The sequence below is a fragment of the Mytilus edulis genome, chromosome 1, assembly GCF_963676685.1.
Source record: "Mytilus edulis chromosome 1, xbMytEdul2.2, whole genome shotgun sequence".
NCBI lineage: Eukaryota > Metazoa > Mollusca > Bivalvia > Mytilida > Mytilidae > Mytilus > Mytilus edulis.
In genome coordinates, this window is record NC_092344.1 from 51,003,655 (window position 1) to 51,026,671 (window position 23,017).

At 31.3% G+C, this 23,017-nt stretch overlaps 1 long non-coding RNA gene across 4 annotated transcripts in view; it reads left to right on the plus strand.

Moving 5' to 3' along the window:
- Positions 1 to 18,867, plus strand: part of LOC139513545 (uncharacterized) — a 29,104-nt gene extending 10,237 nt beyond the window's left edge. The window contains exons 2-7 of one of the 4 annotated variants that reach the window (XR_011662461.1): positions 4,061 to 4,190; positions 9,606 to 9,769; positions 10,276 to 10,876; positions 13,234 to 13,366; positions 15,502 to 15,644; positions 16,179 to 18,867. This is a non-coding gene — a long non-coding RNA (uncharacterized lncRNA). The other 3 variants (XR_011662463.1, XR_011662462.1, XR_011662464.1) reach the window with 3 other exon arrangements.
- The last annotated feature ends 4,150 nt before the right edge of the window (positions 18,868 to 23,017 follow it).

Below are 23,017 nucleotides of genomic sequence, written 5' to 3' on the forward strand. Positions count from 1 at the left end.
CAGTAGATAAGAACCATAGTAAAAAAAATATTTAAAACTTTTTAGTAAGCAGTCAGTTATGTAATATATTGAAGAGAAAAAAAAATCCAAAAAACCATAACAATTTAATGGAAATTGTACATTATAGCATTTTACAAGATCTTGTCTTTGTGTACTAAGTACTAGTACAGGGGAATTAATTAAGTTGATTGGTTGATGTTTGTTTTACGTCCAGTAGCAAATATTTCATGCATGTTCATGACTATAACACATAAATTTTAAATACAATAGGTAGGTCGTGCAATAAATAGGAGGTCGACAGTGAGGTTGGACGTGAAACTTTAAAACACCACTGGAAAATGAGGGTATATTGAATAAGGACAGAAAAGACTTGCAACAAGTGGCAACATTCGTACCACTCAAATAATAGATGCAATACTTTTTAATTTGTCGAGAGCGTTGATCCATAAAATCTACCCTGAAGTCGATCATCGATGTTTACATGTAGTTTACAATATCATTTCACGCATCTAATTTAGGTTAGATACTTTTAGCTCGCTTTAGTAACTGTAATAATTCTGTGAAACTGTATTGTGTATTGTACTTTAGTTTTTGGTATGATATTCTGTACTACCGATCACTACCGCTCTCCTGGTTGGTCTCGTGTGGGGGTGTTCGCCTCGAGACCGGGAGGTAATTTGTTTGAATCCCGAACGGGTCAAACAAATACATGTACGTTAATTAAATTGGTATTCTATTTCAACGCTAAACACGTGGCATCATAGAGTAAGAGCACAGAGTCGGAAATGTATCCGGGTCGGGTGACTTTTCTTCCTGAGAACTAAATTGAATATCTTGTGAACTTACACGATAAAAAAAAAACGACTCATCGGGTCAGTATAGTAAAAAACGGGGTTAATACTCTTATTATATTTACATGTTATCGTCTTGAATATTAATTTTATTTGCCGCTGGTCGTCATCCATTATCATCATTTATTTTACCGTTATATTTTACAGTGAAGTGTTTTTCTTTTACTGGTTTATATTACAGCTTCTTAAATTTTTACCGATCAAAATTAAAATAGGGCAGGTGAAATTTTTCAACCAAACACTTATGATTTTTGGATTATCTTTGACGGTAAATAATATTAAATCAAATGTGCCTTTTCGGATACATAATATTTGACTGTAAATATTATTGAATTAACTCCGTATAACTATTATTTAGTCATGGGTCGGTTTTGAGCTAATTATTCTGTATTTATACGCATCTTTCGATATAAAAAAGACTGAATATAAAAAAGGAGATGTGGTATAATTGCCAATGAGACAACTCTCCACAAGAGATCAAACTTCCAGAGTCACCGTACGGCCTTCAACAATGAGCAAAGACCATACCGCATAGTCAGCTATAAAAGGCTCCGAAATGACAATGTAAAACAATTCAAACGAGAAAACTAACGCCTTATTTATATATAAAAAAAAAATGAACGATGACTCTAAATATTTTGATTTATCTGTGTCTTTGGGTTGCTGTCGCATTAATGTATTTCTTTATCTCTTTTTATTCAAAACCGAATGATTGATCACTTGGGTATAGAAATATTGACATCTCTGGTCCTCCCCCATCCCTCAGTATACACTTGCTAATTGGGTGCGTTCGTTTGGCTTATCGGATATATAAAAACGAAGCTTTGTCCGATCGAAATATAACAGGAATGTATATCCGATGCCTGGTGTAGTGAGAATTTTACGCTATCTATAACTTAAAAAAACATTAGAGGGGAAGAAGATCTACGCACGAGCTGAATGATTTAAATGTGTAAACAACAAGAAAGGTCAGCTAAATCTTTTCAAATAAGTCGCATGGCTGATTTTAACAACATTTTTGTGACTTTTGCTAAGACAATAGTAGATGAAAAATATAACGAAACCGATCAGCAAGACACTATCAAAAAATTAAACGCCCAAAATAAGTTGAATCCTTTTATAAATTGTTGTCAACATTTTTTTATCATTTTTTTTTGCTGTTATTACAACTATTATACCATTCTGAGATATAAATAAACTTGAAACAGCAAATATTGTCACCTAGACGAGACAGCCGTCATTGTACGCTTCAATATATGAATTATTGCCACTCAATGAAGATTGTTTTTCAGTTCTAATCCCCACTCCTATTAGTTTTGCTGGAAAGGATACAATGTAACCCCCGTGTACTATGACAATGTTTTTAATGTTTAAAAAAAAGATTAGATGCAAAGAGAAAAATAATTGAAGAAATGCTAAAGTTTACGCTTAAAAATTTAAATGTAAATAAAAATGAAATATATAAAGAATGGAAAACTGACTGAGACAAATATCAACTGAAGACAAATGATTACACATCACTAAATGGCGCTGATTAATTTATTGCTCCTTTGTGTCCAGTGGCAAATATGTCATGCATATTCACGACTAGATGCAAAGTGGATCAATCTGAAGCAAATGCTTACAATTTTAGAGTGGCACTTTTTTCTATAAGGCAGAGCGTTCGCTAGAGGTAAAATGTATGCCGTAATAGAATAGATTAGAACCATGATGATCGACATTCGTAAGTTTAGCTATTAGCCCTCTTTCCCTCTTTTTCTCCACGATACACGAATGCCATAAACAAAATGCCATGAATTTTAAATCAATAACGGCCACTCTAAGTAAATAATGAGATATGGACTTTTTTTATAAATAAATTCCTATTGCAGCCAACATCTCCCGGTTCGGGACAGGTTATTATTTTCACAACATACCGTTTGATTATTGATCGGAGATATTTAAGCAACCAAAAGCACTTTGAATCAAAAAAATTCTTAAATTTTAAATTATGGTATTTTGCTTGGTGTTTTTTCCCGATCCTATTTCGGACCCCCTGATTTTTAGAGGGCGTATCTAATTAGTCACGCCTGATTAACTTTAAGTAAATTGAACCTCATATCTTTACAGATGCTTGTCGGGAATACGTGAATTAAGGTGGTACCTAACACTACAGGGAGATAACTCTGTAAAATCAGCTAAACGTTTTAATTACGTTGGTTTGTTAACGGAATATTAAGCTTCTCAATGATCAAAATTAGTGTTTGTCGAACTGCTATATAACCAGTGTAATTTTTCTGATAAACCGTTTGGTTCAAATTTTTAGAAATTTTTATATTTCTGTCAAATGGTCAAAGTAAATACTTTGTCAAAATTTTATAAAAATTAAACAAGCCAAATTAATTTTAGTGAAGGTGTTGGGTATCACCTTAAGTAAGACAACGTTGAATGTTCTAATATGTGTAATCGATCTATAGAAGCCCAAGTATACAAGTGACACGTCCCAAAGTCTTGACGTAACAATAAAAGACATAAGTGACGTTCCCGCATTGTCTTCGCGCCGTATTTACAACAATGCTATCTCTAAAACCGCAGTTGTTTTCAGCACGTAAAACTTGGTATAAAGTTTCAATTATTTGCCCATTTATCTTTTGAACGAGTTTTTACGTGAGAATATATGAGACGGAAACTTTTAGAGCATACAGTGTCAAATAAACCAAAATAACTAAGGTTGCACTTTGTAAAAACATCTGTTTCACAGACCACACCTTTTGAGGGGAGATTTATATAGTATTCATTGCTATTTTGTTTTGTTTACCAACTAGTTCCATGATATCATCTCTTTGTTTCATCTCGTAGAGACATAACTTAAGTATATTACAAAAATATATAAATGAGTAGCATCTCAACTGAAAATTCTGCGAAAGATCCAAAGTGAAGAGATGGTACAAGTTTTGACTCTTATAAATTAGTGGCATTTACATGTTAGAAATATGCCGTTCAGCCCTATATTAGACTGAAAGCATAGTAGATCTATCCAATCTAGGATATATTTTTAACGAAATTTCTTAGCAAAATTGAATAAGATTTAGTCGCAAAAGGAGTTCATTGTCTATATTTACAGGATTGCATTCTGTAGATAAGTCAATTTCTATGGACCTTGTTTACAATTTGAATTAGGATACCGTATCATGCAAATGTATTCTGACTTTAGAAATCTCTAATTTTAGCTTTACCATGTGTATCACAGAGTAGTTTTCGAGGAACGTACTATTCCGGCAAATATGTTTCCGAAAGTAACGGGGCTTATTACAATGAAGAAGCATCTAATTATGTACATGGTCCAGATCACACAGTAAGGTAATGAAAATAATAAGCAAATTATTAGTTCAATGATTTGTGTTTTATCTTTTTTTATCAACACATAGTACTACCTTTAATATACTCTTAAAAATTGTGGCCACCAAAACGATGCCTATCTGGTAGGCAATATGTTCCTCCTTATTCCGTTATTAGTTTTTCGGGTACTCTAATTCAACTACAGTATTTATGTTTGAGTGCACTCAATTTCGTTCTCGTACATCACCACCACGTATAAACAAGTGGGTTTTTTTTACAAAAAAAATAGAAATTTTGAAATTCTAAGGGTTTTCTAGCTCAAAAATAGATTACCATAGCTGTATTTTTATCATCAATGCTCTTCAGCTTCGTACTTTTTGTGGACTTTTTAATAGCGTAAATTCAAATTAAATCCTGATATCTATAATGAGTTTATTGTAATAGGAATGGAAGACAAATGTAACCCCAATCTTGCATCATATTGTGTACCAGCCAGACGTCCCGTTCCTATCGGAATTTTAGATTGCTTTTTATTAGTTTGCAAATATAGTTTCTATTAACCGGATTAAACACCAAAACGTTATCTTCAAATTTAACTCTTTCTTAAATTTCGAATAATATCACTCTAAAAAGTTTGTTACATCTTAAACGCTGATCTCTGTCTGATAACTTTTTTTCAAAAAATCAGTATTAAGCTATTCCTCATTGTATTAAATACATTTTAGTAATTTGTCAAATTATCAGCATTTCAAACTATTTTAGTCCAGAAAAAACAGCATTTTGAATTTTATCTATATATACACGAATGTATCAACGCCACAAAAAGAGACATCACATGTAAATTTCTAAAAATGGAATATGAGATTGGATTTAAGTTTGTTATGGTGTTATTTTCTAATCATTACAACAATATTAACATAGAACTGCGTTAGTCAAAAATAAATCACAAAAATACTGAGCTAGGAAAATTCAAAACGAAAAGTCTCTAATCAAATGGCAAAATCAAAAGCTCAAGTACATCAAACGAATGGATATTAAACAACTGTCATATTCCGAATTTGGTACAGGCATTTTCTTATGTAGAAAAGAGAGGATTACCTGGTTGTACAGCTAGCTAAATCTCTAATTTGTATAAGTAAAGGCAATAGTTGTATACCGCTGTTCGAAATTCATAAATCAATTGAAAAAAATACAAACTAAAACTGAGGAAAACACATCAAATATAAGAGGAACATACGACACAACAGAAACACAACACTAAAATGTAAAACACAGAGAAACGAACTATACTATAACACTGACCATTTTTCTAACGCAGTACACGAAATGTTATGAAAAAAATGGCGGGTTGAAGCTGGTTTTGCGGCTAGCCAAACCTCGCGCTTTATGGCAATTTCAATTATAACATTAAAATGACAACAGTACATGACAGGACTACAGTACAAATAAATGCTAGAAAATTCAAGGCAGGGAAATACACAAATAAACGTTTCAATTAGACATTTCGACATGCTAATAGTTATCAAACGTACCAGGCTTATAGTATAATATACCATTTGTGTGTTTCTTCTACATAAGACTCACTAGTGACGATTAGATCTTAATAGTAAAGATAGCCAAAAACGTAAAAAGTTGAAGATCATTGCATTGGTGACCCAACATTCTAAAAAGTGGTCCCAAATACGATTATCTATGCCTAAGATAAGAAAACACTAGTATATAGAATAATTCTTACTTTTTCAAGCAGCAAATTTATAAAAATGACCATATCTGTACGGATTGATAGTTTTGTCTTAGATGCATGCTTTTTTATTAGTTGTTTGTGGCTTTGAACTAGCTGTCAAATAACTGCGAGTACTCTCGGATCTGTTCCTAGTGTCTTTTTGTTGTCGGGATGTACAAGTACCAGACCACGTCCACTTATATTTCTGTCCGTATGATGAGTGAAGCCTTTTTCCACTGATTTTTATAGTTCATTCTGATGTTGTACTGTTATACCACTGTCCCAGGTTAGGTGAAGGGTCTGGATCCCGCTAACCTGTTTAACCCCGCCACATTATTTATGTATTTGCCTGACCCAAGTCAGGAGCCTGTAATTCAGTGATTGTCGTTTGTTTATGTGTTACATATTTGTTTTTCGTTCATTTTTTATATAAATAAGGCTTTTAGTTTTCTCGCTTGAATTGTTTTACATTGTCATATCGGGACCTTGTAAAGCTGACAATGCGGTATGGGCTTTGCTCATTGTTGAAGACCGTACGGTGACCCAAAGTTGTTAATGTCTGTGTTATTTTGGTCTCTTGTAGACAGTTGTCTCATTGGCAATTATACCACGTCTTCTTTTTGACCACACAATAAAAATAAAAACAAAAACGTGAACAAAAACAAAAGCACATAAAACAGTACAAAATAAACTAACATTGTCAACTGAAAAATAACGCTACGCTACAAATTGACGTCACAGGTAAAAGTGACGTCACGATAACTTTCGAAAAGTTTGATATAGTTTCAAAATCAGGTTTATAATTATGGCATTTAATGTATGATACAACAATTACAATTGAATTAATATAGAATAAAAACCACAAACGATTAGACATAACATAATATCCAGTTGGACTTACAAAAGACACATTGCAACTAAATATATGAATGTTGGATGTACGTAAAAAGACGGAGAAACGTCTATTAACAATGCATATTTAAGTCCGTTTTCATAATTTCAGACAAAAATCTTCTATATCGTTTAAATAAAAAGTAAAAAGAAATAAATATAAATTATTGTTGGCTTACATGAATATCAAATATGAAAATATCAAAGTATCTTTCACCATCTTTAACATAAGATATTTTGGCCACGAGCATCACTGAAGAGACATGTATAGTCATAATGCGCATCTGGTGCAAGAAAATTGGTACCGTTAATTTTATAAATATTACTATATAATGAAAAATTACTTTGAACATGTTCCATTGAATGTTACTTTTAATCAATAACTTCCACAACTCATCCCTCCAAATCGTATCAAATCATATTTTTTTATTTATATCTATAAATGTGCAGAATATTTGTTTTTCGTTGTTAACAATAGATCAAGTAAATAAAACAAACAAAAACATAATATCATTCTGAGTTGAATTTGACGCTCGAAAACCTACATAATTTATGTCTTCGATATAAGACCCGTTTCATTTGAATTTTGTTTTAAATGTTGTGTTTAAGATTGAAGAAAACAGTTTACCTAGATTAAAGAACTCGCCCAATCCTTGTGAGGGTCCTTCGGATCACCTCTATTTTTGTAAATAGCTTCAACACGTTTGATTGCCATGATTCAAAACTATCACAATTATCAATACTTTCTATACTAGTAACGTCCGAAAATCTTCATGAAAACAATTCTATTCAACAAAAGTTTCTAAAATATACTTTAGCAATTCATTGTTAACAAAATCATCGAAATCGTCTTAAAAGTAATTACTAGGTAAACGGTACCAATTTTTCTGCACTAGATGCGCATTTTGACGTCCAATGTCTATTCAGCGGTGCTAGAGACCAAAGTATTTGAAAAGCAATGAGCTTTTTGAACATATGCTAAAAACCTTAAAAAAAACTTTAAAACGATAGCCGAAGCCGGGCAGGGAATTGGAGCTTAGCACGAGCGAGATACATTCCTTGATTTTAAATGATTCTTATCTATTGTAACAGCAAGTTTGAATAACATAAAATCCGTATTTTCATGCCAGGACATAAGTAGATTTTCTATCAAAACCGATTTTATTTACAAAACTAGTCGTAATCATTGAGAACATTCAATATATCTTGTGTATATGTTTTTGTCTCTACAAATAGAGAAATATCAAGTTTGATAAGACCGTGAAATGTTTAAAAATAATTTTAAACATTGCTAGTTATTAACACGCCAGTGTGTGGCTCTCTATGATATTGTCATTTTCGGATGCGGCCGCGATGATGGAAATGATCGAAGAAATCGAAAGTTGTGTTAAATTCTAAGTAAACAGCAATCGACAAACCTCGGCAGATTCCGTCAGACTCCATCTTTATTTGTGTGACGATTTATAGATGGATAGATGTGTGCGACACATAAATAATGCTATAGAAAAACAACTTGAAGAAAGAAATTTGTACAATATTAATTGAATAAATGCAGTCGCACATATTTCATGCATATTTAAGACGATTGTAAATTGTTTGTTCTGATATTGACCGGTCAAGGGCCGTATAGCAAGTCAAGGTCGTTGAAAACTTTTATCATCATCGTCATTGTTCTGATAAAAATAAAAAATAAAAAAGATTTTAAATAAATGTAGGAATTATTAAGCTGCGTTCTAAATATAGTGTAAGATCGTTGGTTGGTATGCGAATATTTCAGCTGAGCCGGATGTTTTGAACTTTTTTAAGTACTGCAACTGTTCAATAATATTTACCTGCATCATTTGGACAGATAGTGATAAAAAATTGTATGACTTTGTACTTTGTACTCGTTTGGCATTATAACTATTTAGATCTGAACGTCACTGATGAGTCTTATGAAGACGAAACGCGCATCTGGCGCATTAAATTATAATCCTGGTACCTTTGATAACTATTTACATCATTGGTCGATAAATAAACTCATCATAGATGCCAGGACTAAATTTAATATATACGCCAGACGCGCGTTTCGTCTACAAAAGACTCATCAGTGACGCTCGAATCCAAAAAAAGTAAAAAAGGCCAAATAAAGTACGAAGTTGATGCCACTGCAGGTGTTGACATGACTATCAATAATATGGCCATTTTAGTAAATTGCCTGTTGACAAAACTTTAAATATTTAGTAAAACTAAGAGTTTTCACATCCCAGGAATAGATTACCTTAGCCGTATTTGGCACAACGTTTTGAAATTTTGGGTCCTCAATGCTCTTCAATTTTGTACTCGTTTGGCATTATAACTATTTAGATCTGAGTTTCACTGATGAGTCATATGAAGACGAAACGCGCGTCTGGTGTATTAAATTATAATCCTGGAAGCTTTTATATAATTAATAGGAGACAGTGATTATATAGCTATTCCATAGCATTTTATAAGTCTCGGGTTTTTTTTCAAATTGATAAATACGGTCAAATCATGACATTAGTCATAACAAATAGAAATACTAACACCGGCTGTACATTATTGCACACAATGCGTTCGTTCAAATACAATTATTCAATTTTAGGAGTTGTTTTATTCCACAAATGTCAAAAAATGTAAACCCACTTTCATATATATATATATATATATATATATATATCAATAACGAAATGTGTTATGATCATTATTTTTGTATTATATTACTCTTGTGAAATGTAGTCCTTGATCGATATATTTTCGCATTTAACTCTGAAATTGTACTGTCAATATAGACCTTTACAAATTTTCTTTTGTTTTTGCAGGCGATGGATATATAGAGTAATAGCAATAGTTTGTTGCTTATTTTTCTCTGGATTAATATACTTCTTAATTAAAATGTGCGGTTGTACATGTGATAATGAATTAAAAAGAAGAGCAAATCGCAGGAACATAATGATGTCACCTCTAAATGATATCGAGGAACAGTGTAAGTTTCAGTAATGGGGACATATTTGTGAAAGGCATCTTTTTGAGTACATTTATACGTAAACTTCAGACAAGAACACTGGTCAACTCTATGTACATATGTCAATACAGTACGAGATTAGTTAAACAGAAAATAAGACAACAATGCAGCCAAAAACAAAATCAACATTGGTAGATAAATTATTAATACAGAAGTAGACCAATTCAGATTATTGGTTTGATATATTAAAATTTACCTCTTGTAATTTGAATTTTAAAATACTATGGATATATTTATTAAAAACATTTTTATATAAATGATTGATATCAAGTTCATGATCCACTTATAAATGTATAGTTTTGATTAATTCTTCCTTTTAAAATACTCCGGATTGTCAAAGCTGCTAACTGATAACTCTAGACAAATATCATATTGATTAAAAGTTAAAAAAACCTGAAGATGTTCCACTAAGATAGCAAATGTTTGTATATGCTCATTAACTCTGCTTCAATTCATTGTCTTTGTAGAACAAAACTGGCGAAGGAGGAATGACAGAGAGGTTCTAGATAGCAGTTCTTTTAAAACCTAATTTAAAACTTTGGAAGACTCGGAAGGATTTAAATCTTGTCAAATTGTATTGAGACTTGTTTATTGTTCATATTTTTATTCATTTTAAAATTTGATCATATATATATATAAAATTTGATCACTTTAAAATTTGATATAGACTCGTTTACGCAAAAAATAATTATAAACCTACAACATAAACGCTTATGCAAAAGATGAATGCATCATTCATCACATTAACAAATTTTCCCCTTACTCATGTTATGTAACCTCTTAGTTTTCAAAATTTGCAACAAAAAATAAGGTGTGTTCATTGTAGCACTTTATTGTTACATGAAGAAAAAAATCTTCCTGTAGTTGATGAATGGGAAAATTTTAAAGGAAATGAATGGAAATCCCATTGATTTAAATATCAATTAGCCGCATTTTAAAAATTATTCAGGTCAACCTTTAACGACAAACAACCAGAATATAATAGTCCAATACATGATCGAGGTTAACAAGTAGTGAAAATGAAATTTTCCAAAATAATGTTGTGGATAATTATTCTTTATTTCGAAGGTATGTTAGAAAAAAACAATAAAAAAACTCAGGAATAACTTACCTTTAGTTAGCAAAAATTTATGACTTTTGTATTCTCAATGCTCTTTGTACTTTATTTGTACTTTTTTTTTAATTATAAGTGTGTCACTGATGAGTCTTTAAGGCTCAAATACAAAAAAAAAACATTTGTGTATCTACTTCATAAGGAGGATTGTATTATTTTTTTTACAAAAATTATGACTGCCCATAATTGAAAGCTGAAATAATGGTTTAGGGGTTGTCATTAATTTGATTGAATTTTGATAAGATGTTTATAATTACATTTCGTTGCTTCATTAAATGCTACCAATTCAAAGAAAAGGGACGCATAGAAATGAAATTATTTTAAGATGTTTTAATGTCAGTAAGGCCAGTGATGTTTCGTTGCTGTACTGATAGGTCTGAGCTAAAAGAAAACCGATACACAAAATTATTTCAATTAAACTTTCGGTATTCATTCGTCAAATGTATATCTCTTTTTTTCTTTTTCTTTGGATATAAGATTAGATTAAAAAAGGAAATTGTTGATTGGTTTCTTAAAATAATTATTTTACAAACGTTACATAGGTGTTAAAAATGAAATTAATCATTACTAACATCGGCATACTTTGTATGTTTCTGTCCTTTTTCGAAATGACCCTGAAAGTTATTGGATGCCCCTTTGTTACCTTTTGCGTCTCTTTTACCGGCCACTCAAATTTAATTACGCAGTATAGGCATAACTCATTATTAAAAACCATATGATGACCACTTTAGAAGACCTCTTTACAAAGAGTTAATTCTAGAAAAGGACACAAAGGCAAACGAATAGGGTTGTTTAGTAAGTGTGACATGTTATGTGTGCGTTTTACCATTTCAATATGCAATAGTTAAATATCAATAAAGACACATACAAATTGTTTTACAGTTGTACATAATAGATTTTATAATAGCTACAATAAATTAAGAAGATGTGGTAAAATTTCCAATGTGACGAATCTCGACCAGAAACAAATTGAAATCAATATTTACAATTATGGCACCGTAGGCATTTAATAATTAGAAAAACCATTACCGCATAGTCAGCTATAAAAGCTCCCAAAAGACCAATTTAAAACTAATCAAACGAACAAACGGAGCGTCCAGATTAATAGAAAAACACAATGTACACAATACAACTATGGCACATGCAGAATGTTGCGGGTTGATACATGTAAGCGGGAGCCCCCCACCCTCACTTTACCTTAGACAGTTGTGTATCACAATAAAACATAAGAAAAAAACTATAAATATCAATTAAAAATAGCTAGGCTCATTAGATTGACACAAGCAGAAAAACAAGTAACAATAAGAAAAAAACATACCAGATGGAGCAAGGTTTACATACACCCTATATCAAAAAGACATTAATTACAGATCTTAAAGTACCCTCAATTTCTAAAAACTAATAAAAAAATATGTATCTAAGCCTAAAGTTCTTTGTGTACTTCTGTCAATGCAAAGGTAAACAAAACTTATATGAAAAATGTAAAACTTAATATGAAGTAGAAATTATTTGTCCTATTCTGTGTGCTTTATGCACGAGTTCTGTTTTGGAGAAAGAATATATCATATGAAAATTTTAAGAGCATACCGTATGATAACTCATTTCTTTAATGGGGCACTTGCTTCGAGGTATATACAACAATATACAACATGATTTTAGGTGTTAAATCGTTAATGAAAATGAAATAGTGAAATAATAATTCACTTTTAGAACCATTATGATTCAATTTTGTCAAAATAAGCTTCAGTTTAACTCTAAGCCAGAGATGGATATACGTGGCACATTGTTCGTGTTTACTTATTCAAGGGGAAAGAATATGCAAAAAATGTAAATCACTTGATTGACTGAATAGCATTCTAATACAGGTAAACACGATGTGTCCTTAAAATTGTCATCAAAGGTACCGGGTTTATAATTTGATACGCTCGACGCGCGTTTCGTCTACATCAGACTCAGTGTCGCTCAAATCAAAATAGTAAAAAAGCCAAACATGTATAAAGTTGAAGAGCATTGAGCATTTAAAATGTTTTCACTTCCCTTGAAGAGATAACAGGAGTTTTACTGGATGGTGTGCACTTCGTAATACATTGATGAGAAGAAACAAAGTTTAGCGCTGTTCAACCAAATTCCACGCGTTATAAGTTGTATGGTTGACTCGTCGTAGTCCAAAATACATTGTAGTTTATTGTTTCAATAGCCTGATTTTTACGGAATATGTTTACTTTTGAATTTGGTAAATTATCATGCTGACGTATTCTGACGTTCAACATCTAGTTGTCTTTACCTGCTAAATGTGTGTTCTTAATTTAAGCTTTACCATGTGTATCAAGAAGTAGAGTTAGAGTCCGAACAGGAAGAAGATCATATAATTCCGGCAAGGATGACTCCGAACGTGATTGGAGTTCTCACAATGGAGGCGGATATGTTTCTAAAACTACAGACAAGTAAAAATAATACGTAGCAATTAAACATTAAAAAAAAATTAATTAAAATTGCTTGGTGTAAACTACAGCAAAATCAACTAAATTATTCAAGGAAATCATTTATGAAATGAAATTATTTTGGCTGTTAACTAACAGAAATTACCCAAAATAAAGATGTATTTGAGAAAACATTTTTTTTTTTTAAGTTTTGGTAGTTTTTCGTTTTATTTAGCATTTTTGGTTGAAATTTCTCAAGTTTTTGTGATATATATTCAAGTATATTATGAATGTAGGACAGAATGTTATTGAACAAAAAGTATGGTACATGTACCAACTCTATCCCACTGGTTGTTAATTTTAAAAATAAAAGTTTCTTCGGTGATGCTACTGATACAAGTCTATTTTGAGATTTGAAAAACAAAAACATACAAAAATGTATTTTCCTGAATAATAGTACACTGTACGACTTTTTATACATTATTTATTGTAAACTTGATAATGATCATGATATGTTTAGAAAAACAGGCTTCATAGTGCATATACAATATAATTTCCATGATTACAAGTTGAAAATATTTCTTTTTTTATGCAAATGAACAATTTTCTGATTTGTTTTTAAATGGAAGTCAATAACGTATGTATGTTTTTCTGTCTGATCCACTTTTTGGCTCTGTCCACATGTTACCATGAATCCTAGTCAAAAAAAACTTTCAATGAGCCATATGGACAGATAGATTTAATATATTATTTAATCATTATTAAGATTTTACATGAATGTTTGTGTACAAAGTTGTTCAATATTTTAAAGGTAAAAAGGATATTATAAATCACAGAAAAAATAACAATATCCTAAACTGAATTATAGCTCTTTTCTGTGATTTTTCCCTAGGTAGTCCTTCATGAAAAGGAAATGGTAAATACTCGTTCTTGGCAATGCGTTTTATTTTACTCAAATAAAACTTTTGTTGCCAATCCAGTTTGCAATATATTGAAAACATAAAACTCATTTCTCAATTCGAAACCTGGGTTATGTTTAGTAGCAGCAGAATGCTAAATTCTAATATAATGGTATTTATTTTTTAAATGATACGAAAAATGTTATCATCTCTATTACATATATCATGTATATGTCTTGCTGTAACAACGTCTTCGGTTTTTTTGTGACGAAATTTAAACATATGTAGTCTAGATTTATATTTGTCGGTTAATAACAGTAATGAGTTTTGACCCATTATTTTCTACTGAAGGTTTACAACATGTGGTTATCGTTTAATCTGCTTATGCACCCTTTTTTCTTGATGTCACGTGTCGATTTGTTATTTTCAAAACTATACTCTTATAATTAGTTTGAAAAAGCAATTACATACCCGTTTTGCATTACATTAAGGACGAGTGTGTAAGAAACCTATATTTTCCCAATTATTGACACAGAAGAAGTACCCGAGTGGATGCGAAACTTATTGATCGTAGTATTCCTTTTGATTGCAGTGATGCGTAACGTTTTTGTTTTATCCAAAGGCGTGCGCAAACTTCTACTAACGATATTTAAACATGTTTTATGTTCTACAGAACATGTGGATACTCTTTCTCTAAATGTTTTACAAATGAAACATTATTCTTTATGAAACAACTTGCTCGTATTTTTTCATTCAGGCTATGATGGATTGTTTGCTGTAAACCATTAATTGTGTGCCAGTAGTGAAGTTATGTAGCTTTTCTCAGATACTTTAAGGTCGACTTGGATTATTTCTCTGTTACTGATGTTTGTTTTAAGTCAGTCCTGTACAAACGGCGGCGGCTTAAAAGTGAAAAACACATCGAAACTGCCAAATCTAAATCAACAACTCTGAACGAAGCTTATGCAAATTACCCATTGAATGAAAAAAAATGTCCCCGCATTACTTGTAAACCACGAGTAAATATAATTAAACCTTCTTGTCAAGCATAACAAACTCGTTTAAGCACTAGAACTTCGTTAACAAGTCTATGGTTTTACGTCATATGACCGTGTTTTGAATTTTTCAAAAGAGCTGGGTGAAGTGATATAGGCAGTGGCAGACGGATAATAGCACATGATTTTTTAAAAAGACAATGATTGTTTGACTGAATTCTTTTTATACTTACATTGGTTAATTTTTCATTATTTTTTTTGGCAGCAATTGGATGCTTGTAATTCTAATAGGAATAGTCGGCTTTGCCGCCATCTTCGGTTTAATATTCTTCTTTTGCTGTTGTAATGATAAATCACAGAGAACTGAAAATCACAGGGACATAATGACAGATAATATCGACGGATGGTGTAAGTTGAAATATTGTTGACAAATATATCAAATGCATCTATTTTTGTACATTTATTTGTGAAATCATAGCCAAAGTACAGACAAGAACAAATGTTAATATGGAGACAGTAAAACGGACAATATGCCAGCAAAACAACAAAATAATCAACATTGGTTGATACATTTATTATGAATGTACAATAAATTCATCAGAAGTACCAGTAATGAAATTTTGAATTAACTTCTAGACGCCCGTTCCGTCTACTTAACACTCATCAATGACTCTCGATTCTAAAAACAATTCCTTTATCAATTCTCCTGATTTATCAAAGCTGCTAACTAATATCTAAAGAACATCTGTATATACCTCCATATAGGAAGAGATACCCCAACCCGTGTCAGTAGTCTTATAATCATAACTGTTTATTCAAATATAGACTGGGCAACTTATTAGAAATAGCATCAGGGTAAATTAATGATTGAAGATTTTCCCTGAGATAGCAAATGTTTTTGTATATGATCATCAATTCTTAATGAACTTATTGTCGTTGTAGAACAAAACTAGGAGGAGGAATGATAGAGAGGTTCTTGATAACAGTTCTCTGTATTTACAACTTTGGAAGACTCGGCAGTATCAAAACCTTGTCAAATGGTATTGACACTTGTGTATTGCTCATGTTTTTATTCATTTTACAATGTATATGCAAAAAATATATGTATGCAAAAAAACATTATTAACCTCAAATATCACTGCTAATTCAAAAGAAGAATGTATGATACGAGTTATCATCTGTCCCCCCAAAAAAGTCCGTTTAGCCTAACAAAATATATCAACCAGCATATATGAATTCCTAACGGAAAAAACCTTTCATATTTCTAACATTGTACTGGAATTTTTCGAGACATTTTTTAAATAAAATCTTATAGTAAAATACACAAGATTCAATTATCTATTCTAAATGAACGACGCATTAATTTTGATAGTAGTTACCTTGTTTTCTCTGAACAGGATTGATATACCAAAACATACTGCAATCCACCAGCGTGTAAATTAAAAGTAACATCGTGTATTTAAAGAAAAAGTATTTGTTGCGGTTATTCAATACGCTAATATCAAAATGTAGTGATAGTGACACACTAGTAGATAAAAACTATCAATTTATAATATTATACATCAAATGAAAAATACATAAGTGGTAACAGTGGGGTCGTTAGGGATCAAAAGACATGATAGCGAACCATTGTTACAAATGTCAGCGCTTATTGTTGAACCTACTCAAAGTTGTTGCGTACAAAAGGAATCATTGTTGCGAGATATTAAAAAAATGAATATTGTCAGCTATGATCAGTCCAATATGCGGTTGAAATAGAACAAAAGAATTCGAGCTCTTGTGTTAAGAAGGTAGAAAGGTGAAATGAACATTGTATACGGTTGTCAAGATGTCACAAAAGTTACTTTCCGTAAAGCCATTGTGAATATTTGCATTCACGTTGATTTATTTTCATATTGTACAACTGTTAACAATGCAACTTGCAAAAAATCTTTTTTAAAACGACCACAAGTCAAGTTGTTACGTCATTTGGGGGTCTTCTTATAAACTGGTTCTTTATTTTGCCCGACATAGAAAAAATCTGGGAAAAATTACCAACATTGAGAAATGAATTGTCAATAGATTTAGACCATTCCCAAATTGGCACACCTACATTTGACATGTGCAATTTCAAAGCTGGATGTTATATGGCGGGGTTTTGTTAATTAATTTACGGATCGAACACACCCCGTCCTATATATGTCACATCACATGACTTTTCAGTGATTAAAACTATTTTTTTTTAAATAATATTTGCGTGTTTGACATGATTTTTTCTTAAACAATTACAATTACACCGACAGTCATAATTCTGTATTATTTAAAACGTTTTGTTACACATTTTGTTACATTTTGTAATGCAGTAACCCGGATTGGTTGACCATTGTGAAGTTTATGAGTTTGTGAGTTTTGTAGCATAGATTTGTATATCGTTGTATTTCCTTTTGTTTGTGTTAACCAATTGTACGTTAGGAATTTTTTTACACATCATTTATTGATCTTGTAATTTCTAGTAATTTAGTTTGCGTCTTATTTCTTTTTGGTGTCACATTTTGGCTATGTTTGTGTTCAATCATACAGTTTTGACAAGACGGTAGTTGCCCGCCAAAGGCATTTATTTTTTTTATATGTTGTGACTAACTTGCGTCTTATTTGTTGATTGCAGTTGGGTTTTTTTTTTTTTGTCATATGGTGACATGGTGTGATTTTGGTTTTTTTCTTTAGATGTGTGTGCATCTTAAATTGGGATTGCAGTTGTTTCATTGATTTTTTTTTGGTGTTATATTCTCCATACATTTTTATTCTATCTTATAGCATCTTACAATTGTCCGTCGACATAATGTAATACTTTTTTGTTCTCCAATATTAATCATGAGATTTGATTTTATTATTAATATCTTTTTTTTCCCTTAATATATACATTCACTGGGGGTAAAGCTGATGACCGTAACTGCATTCACGGTCATCCAAAGATGTCGGATGAAAAATTAGGTCAGTTTCTGTATTGTCTGTTTAAGTGTTTCTATATCATTTTCTTAACAAATCATACATTGAAACGATGTAAATTTATAAAATCATCACTCGCAAATCAGAAATTACTACCGAGAAATGTGCAAGAAACGTGAATTTCGATTTCAAAAAATCGTTAAATTGACCGTAAATCATAATCAAAATATTTTTAAGATGACCGTGACATATAACAAGGATGACCGTGATTGGTAAAAAGATGACCGTAACTTGTAAAGGATGACTGTAATTTGTAAAGGCTGACTAATTTATATAAGACGACCGTAACGTTTCTAAGAAATATCCGTATTTGTATTCACAGCTTTTTGTTGACTTTGTCGATCTCAATAGGGGCTCGGTTAGCGGATATAAATATGTTTTATAAATTTCTTTTAATTGGCCGTATTTTGGGTTTTTGACAATGATAGTAAATTGCCTATCTCTCGTAAAGAATGAAATATTTATTAATAACGAAGTTAAAATTTTAATATAAATTGACAGCGATACGACGAAAATTTGAAGAAACATAAGTGTGTCCCTAGTACACAGATGCCTCATATATATACAATATCATTTTCTATGTTTAGTGGACTGTGAAAATGAGATAAAACTGTTATTTTACATTAGAATTAAAAAGATCATACCATACGGTAAATTTGTACTAAGTTTCAAGTTGATTTATACTGAAGCTGGTCAAACGGACAAAAGAACAGACGAACGGGCGCACATACCAGAAAAAAAAACCATAATGCCCATGATTGGAGCATAAAAAACATTAATAATACATATGAATATTCGGTAATCGAGCCGATGTGTATGGTTTCAGAGGAAGCATATTAAAATCTTTATTTGTCTTGATATATGCAGGCGGAACCCCGGTTGAAATAGAACAAAAGAATCGAAGCTCTTTGTTAGGGAAGGCGATTATTGTTTACTGTAATGTTTGATATAGTAACAAAAAAATTTAAAATTAATAGAAACAAATAGAAAAAAGTGTTTAATTTTAAAAACACCATTTGCACAAGTTTTCAATTTATTTATTACATAGTAAGGTAGAACAACAAGATATCAAGTCGCCGACATGGGTATCCATAAGTTGGATGTAGAAAATGCATAACCGCCGATTTTTATTTTTTTCTACCACGAACGGAGAACATCATTAACATACTTATCAATATTTTAGTGCAGAAATTTTCGTGTATGCCCTTCCATTATGTTAATAAAAAAAAAAATCGCAAAAATAGGTAGCGATTGTATCGAAAAGAGAAAATCGAGTGCACCTTTTTATATTAGGGCGTGTTTGAGGTGTATATTTTGCTTTAAGGTTTATGTACCCTTCTGTAGCCATTTTTGTAGGAATTTTTAATGAATAATAGAGACAGACCATTTTGAACATATACTAGGGGGAAACTTGATGCAAAGCATTATTATTTACTGTTGCATTGCATTTAATAGAAAAAGAGTACTTTGTGGCAAATAAATCAAGATTTTTATAGAAAATCCACAACCTTTAATACAGAGTTTTTTTGTTATGTTAATGATGTTCTCCGTTCCTGGTAGAAAAAAATAAAAATCGGCGGTTATGCATTTTCTACATCCAACTTATAGATACCCATGTCGGCGACTTGATATCTTGTTGTTCTACCTTACTATGTAATAAATAAATTGAAAACTTGTGCAAATGGTGTTTTTAAAATTAAACACTTTTTTCTATTTGTTTCTATTAATTTTAAATTTTTTTGTTACTATATCAAACATTACAGTAAACAATAATCGCCTTCTCTAACAAAGAGCTTCGATTCTTTTGTTCTATTTCAACCGGGGTTCCGCCTGCATATATCAAGACAAATAAAGATTTTAATATGCTTCCTCTGAAACCATACACATCGGCTCGATTACCGAATATTCATATGTATTATTAATGTTTTTTATGCTCCAATCATGGGCATTATGGGGTTTTTTTTCTGGTATGTGCGCCCGTTCGTCTGTTCTTTTGTCCGTTTGACCAGCTTCAGGTTAAATCAACTTGAAACGTAGTACAAATTTACCGTATGGTATGATCTTTTTAATTCTAATGTAAAATAACAGTTTTATCTCATTTTCACAGTCCACTAAACATAGAAAATGATATTGTATATATATGAGGCATCTGTGTACTAGGGACACACTTATGTTTCTTCAAATTTTCGTCGTATCGCTGTCAATTTATATTAAAATTTTAACTTCGTTATTAATAAATATTTCATTCTTTACGAGAGATAGGCAATTTACTATCATTGTCAAAAACCCAAAATACGGCCAATTAAAAGAAATTTATAAAACATATTTATATCCGCTAACCGAGCCCCTATTGAGATCGACAAAGTCAACAAAAAGCTGTGAATACAAATACGGATATTTCTTAGAAACGTTACGGTCGTCTTATATAAATTAGTCAGCCTTTACAAATTACGGTCATCCTTTACAAGTTACGGTCATCTGTTTACCAATCACGGTCATCCTTGTTATATGTCACGGTCATCTTAAAAATATTTTGATTATGATTTACGGTCAATTTAACGATTTTTTCAAATCGAAATTCACGTTTCTTGCACATTTCTCGGTAGTAATTTCTGATTTCCGAGTGATAATTTTATAAATTTACATCGTTTCAATGTATGATTTGTTAAGAAAATGATATAGAAACACTTAAACAGACAATACAGAAACTGACCTAATTTTTCATCCGACATCTTTGGATGACCGTGAATGCAGTTACGGTCATCAGCTTTACCCCCAGTGAATGTATATATTAAGGAAAAAAAAGATATTTATAATAAAATCAAATCTCATGATTAAGATTGGCGAACAAAAAAGTATTACATTATGTCGACGGACAATTGTAAGATGCTATAAGATAGAATAAAAATGTATGGAGAATATAACACAAAAAAAAAAAAATGAAACAACTGCAATCCCAATTTAAGATGCACACACATCTAAAGAAAAAAACCAAAATCACACCATGTCACCATATGACCAAAAAAAAACTGCAATCAACAAATAAGACGCAAGTTAGTCACAACATATAAAAAAAATAAATGCCTTTGGCGGGCAATTACCGTCTTGTCAAAACTGTATGATTGAACACAAACATAGCCAAAATGTGACACCAAAAAGAAATAAGACGCAAACTAAATTACTAGAAATTACAAGATCAATAAATGATGTGTAAAAAATAAGTCCTAACGTACAATTGGTTAACACAAACAAAAGGAAATACAACGATATACAAATCTATGCTACAAAACTCATAAACTCATAAACTTCACAATGGTCAACCAATCCGGGTTACTGCATTACAAAATGTAACAAAATGTGTAACAAAACGTTTTAAATAATACAGAATTATGACTGTCGGTGTAATTGTAATTGTTTAAGAAAAAATCATGTCAAACACGCAAATATTATTTAAAAAAAAATAGTTTTAATCACTGAAAAGTCATGTGATGTGACATATATAGGACGGGGTGTGTTCGATCCGTAAATTAATTAACAAAACCCCGCCATATAACATCCAGCTTTGAAATTGCACATGTCAAATGTAGGTGTGCCAATTTGGGAATGGTCTTAATCTATTGACAATTCATTTCTCAATGTTGGTAATTTTTCCCAGATTTTTTCTATGTCGGGCAAAATAAAGAACCAGTTTATAAGAAGACCCCCAAATGACGTAACAACTTGACTTGTGGTCGTTTTAAAAAAGATTTTTTGCAAGTTGCATTGTTAACAGTTGTACAATATGAAAATAAATCAACGTGAATGCAAATATTCACAATGGCTTTACGGAAAGTAACTTTTGTGACATCTTGACAACCGTATACAATGTTCATTTCACCTTTCTACCTTCTTTATAACACAAGAGCTCGAATTCTTTTGTTCTATTTCAACCGCATATTGGACTGATCATAGCTGACAATATTCATTTTTTTATTATCTCGCAACAATGATTCCTTTTGTACGCAACAACTTTGAGTAGGTTCAACAATAAGCGCTGACATTTGTAACAATGGTTCGCTATCATGTCTTTTGATCCCTAACGACCCCACTGGTACAACTTATGTATTTTTCATTTGATGTATAATATTATAAATTGATAGTTTTTATCTACTAGTGTGTCACTATCACTACATTTTGATATTAGCGTATTGAATAACCGCAACAAATACTTTTTCTTTAAATACACGATGTTACTTTTAATTTACACGCTGGTGGATTGCAGTATGTTTTGGTATATCAATCCTGTTCAGAGAAAACAAGGTAACTACTATCAAAATTAATGCGTCGTTCATTTAGAATAGATAATTGAATCTTGTGTATTTTACTATAAGATTTTCAACCAATCAAACAATAAAACACAAACGTTACGCATCACTGCAATCAAAAGGAATACTACGATCAATAAGTTTCGCATCCACTCGGGTACTTCTTCTGTGTCAATAATTGGGCAAATATAGGTTTCTTACACACTCGTCCTTAATGTAATGCAAAACGGGTATGTAATTACTTTTTCAAACTAATTATAAGAGTATAGTTTTGAAAATAACAAATCGACACGTGACATCAAGAAAAAAGGGTGCATAAGCAGATTAAACGATAACCACATGTTGTAAACCTTCAGTAGAAAATAATGGGTCAAAACTCATTACTGTTATTAACCGACAAATATAAATCTACATATGTTTAAATTTCGTCACAAAAAAACCGAAGACGTTGTTACAGCAAGACATATACATGATATATGTAATAGAGATGAT